Raw genomic sequence first — 3,693 nt, 5'->3', positions numbered from 1 at the left:
AAGCTTCTCAGTCTGTATTCAGAGGCATGGAAAGCAGGTGAATGTTAAGTGAGCAGTTATGCTACTTGATACAACAGCATCATTTTCACACCATGCATCTGTCTTCCTCACTTTTCTCCTTTGACTCAATGTAGCTGGTGCAAGTTTATCCGTTAACTGTGGCGGCATGACTAAGACACTATCTTTTTTCTGAATGAAACAAGCAAACTCTGAAATTTTATTTTAACAGTGTATTGCGGTTTGAATCAAAGACTCCAAACACTATATATGAAGCCTGTTCTGATAGTCTTCTTTGCTGTCGCGTGCGGAAAGCTACACAGGTTAAACTACTTTTACACATTTCGACGTGCGGTGGTTGAACTAGCACCCAGTGAAGAATTATGTCTTCTGATTTTGCAATATGTGCACTGATGTTTAGCTGTTCTTGTTCATGATGATGTGGTTTTAAAAATGGTAAATCCATGTTCTTACTTGAATAAATTCTCAGATCTGTACTCACTTTTGCTTAAATAATATTGCTGTATTGTCATGTTCTGATATATTGCTGTAGATCTTGTACCAATAGCGATGCTTGTCCTGTTTCCTCGCTTCCTGTCAGTGTGCCATGCCAGTTTGTTCTTTTTGCACAAGCTCACTTGTGTTCTGTCACATATCACAACACTTTTGGGATGAATGCAAAAGTGCATAGTCTAAAGAAAATAGCTTCATATGAAGTTGTAATATGATAAAAGCATGTGCCAATTAGACCTGGCGTTCTATCCAGCATCTGTGAGCACAAATGGGCATGGTGAAGTTGGTACTTCAGTCTGTGTTCTTCCTCTTATGTGCTTGTTTAAATGTGGCTAAAGTTGCTTGCTTATTCTTTAGATAATGGAGTGTAAAATAAACCCTAGTCATGTTTGTAGTCATGTTGCTTGTGTCTTGTCCTTGTTCCTTTGTGGATGGATGCATTAGCGTTGTCATAATTTTTAAATCAAGTATGCACCAACTAGCCCAGAAAGTAGCTTTAATGAAATCACGTTGGTAGTGTCTAATTTATGGCATTCACAAAATCAGCCTGACATGTTAGACCTATAGTTAGTATCCACAGTCTTGAAAGGGCTTTGTTTTGCTTTTGTAAATAAACTTTACTACAACGGTAGGAAGATGCCTATGAAGAAAGGAGTCAGACAAGTAGACACAATCTCTGCAATGCTATTCACTGCGTGCTTGGAAGAAGTATTCAAGCTATTAAACTGGGAAGGTTTAGGAGTAGGGATCGACGGCGAACACCTCAGCAACATTCGGTTTGCCGATGACATTGTTCTATTCAGTAACACTGCGGACGAGTTACAACAAATGATTGAGGGCCTTAACAGGGAGAGTGTAAGAGTGGGGCTGAAGATTAATATGCAGAAGACAAAGATAATGATAAATAACCGGGCAAAGGAACAAGAGTTCCAGATCGCTAGTCAGCCTCTAGAGTCTGTGAAGGTGTACGTCTACCCAGGTAAACTAATCACAGGAAACCCTGACCACGAGAAGGAAATTCACAGAAGAATAAAAATGGGCTGGATCGCATACGGCAGACATTGTGAGCTCCTGACTGGGAGCTTACCATTATCATTGAAAAGGAAAGTATACAATCAGTGCATTTTACGGGTGCTGACATATGGCGCAGAGATTGGGAGACTGACAAAGAAGCTTGAGAACAAGTTAAGGACCGTGCAAAGAGTGATGGAACGAAGTATGCTAAGTATAACTTTAAGAGACAGAAAGAGAGCAGTTTGGACAAGAGAGCAAACGGGTATAGATGATATTCTAATAGACATTAAGAGAAAAAAATGGCGCTGGGTAGGACCTGTATTGAGCAGATTAGATAACAGTTGGACCATTAGGGTGACAGAATGGGTACCAAGAGAAGGGAAGTGCAGTAGAGGATGGCAGAAGTCTAGATGGTGCGCCAAAATTAGGAAATTTGCGGGTGCTAGTTGGAATCGGTTGGCGCAGGACAGAGGTACTTAGAGATCGAAGGGAGAGGCTTTCGTCCTTTAGTGGACATAAATATGATGATGATGATGATGACAGTAATTCTGTTTTGAATATGCATTAAATGTTGCACATCCGTCTCGCAAAATTTGTAAATGTAATATTGTATTAAAAGAACTGGAGCACACCTGCTACAAAGATGGACTGATACTTTTCTCATGCAACTTCCCCAATGTAGTTTCACAGGCTAAGTAACGCTGCTGTGCTTTGAAAACGTGTGCTGTAATTTATGTTGAAACATGTTTAGGATAATATATCTGCATACAAGCTGTAAATAGTTTTGATAATTGCACAGTTTACACACTTCATTTTTATTTGATACTCTAATATCCCAACTGTGTTTGTTAATCTGTTCACGTGGCAGGCAATGCATTCAGGGTTGTATATTCAGTTCATTTTAAAAACGTCTCTTCAGGCGTGTGGGCACCGGCATTTGTGCTATTTCTAACATGCTTTATCAGTGCCTCAATCAGATTCCTGTATGTGATATGATGATCTCTATCTGGGTTTAAAAGACTGATACATCATGCTATTTGGTCTTGTAGGCAGCACAGTGAGATCTATCTGCTGCCTGCCAGTCTGGTAAAGAGCTCTATGGGTCAGGTAGGAATATATATCACTGTTAGAAGGACCCATACAACCTATACATATTCCTAAGAGACTTGTAGAAATTTCTATCAGTTTTTTTTGCTAGAGTACTGATATTAGGTTTTAAACTAGTGATGGCACTCCGAAGAGACATTAGTGGAGACATTGCCCCACTGGGCACGTGCAGCAGCTAAGCAAGTGGGGGGGGGGGGGGGCAGATATGGACTGGGCACCGGCTTGCGAGAGCAAGGATGACGTGGCATTGCGGCGGCGCCCTCTCCCCTCACGCAACACCTGGCGCACTAGAGTGATAGCAGATGTACCCTTTCACCCGCTCTGCTCCGTAGAGGCACGCTCGCAATGTGGTCACAACCAATGGGATTTGAGGTTCCATTTCGCTGAGACGACAGATGCTGGCTTTTTTACTCAGTGGGCCGTTTGTTTAGTCTGTTTGAACGGAAACGGACCTGCCAGAGTTTGGTTGTTTCACGACAAAACACACAGTCATCAACAGAAAGTTTAGTTTTCTACGTTAAGTTCTTTGCGAGATCTAAAATGAGAAAAATCAAGGGCCTAAACACTCAGCATTGTGGCATGCCAGAAGTGACAAAAGACAGATTTGTGAATTGGAGTTGTTAACATACAAATTGTGTTTAGTCATGAAGAAAGCATTCAGTGAATTTTAATAATTGCATGTGGATCAATAATAAGTTAGCTTATTCAGGAGAAGGATGCAGTGCCACAATGTAGCAGAAATTAAAACGCTAGAAGCATCCATTCAATGCAAGAACTAAGTTCAATGGAGGAGATCAAGTTAGTGAACATGACAATATAGTTATGTTTTTCATGAGAGACAAGGTCTTAAGGCAACCATGTTGACATTTGTTGTAGAAGTTTTGTGACACAATTTAGGATTATTATGGAGATTGAAATAAGTGATGTTAGGGAGGCTTGGCGATTGAGGCCAGCAATTGTTCCGCCCAAGTGTCTCTCATAATATTACTGCGGCAGATCACCACGTGCATTCTGTCCTAGAAGCTGAAAAGGTAATGCTAATCTGTGTAATGCATCTGCCGA

This window comes from Dermacentor andersoni, chromosome 6 (genome assembly GCF_023375885.2).
Source record: "Dermacentor andersoni chromosome 6, qqDerAnde1_hic_scaffold, whole genome shotgun sequence".
Lineage (NCBI taxonomy): Eukaryota > Metazoa > Arthropoda > Arachnida > Ixodida > Ixodidae > Dermacentor > Dermacentor andersoni.
This window is presented reverse-complemented; position numbering follows the sequence as displayed.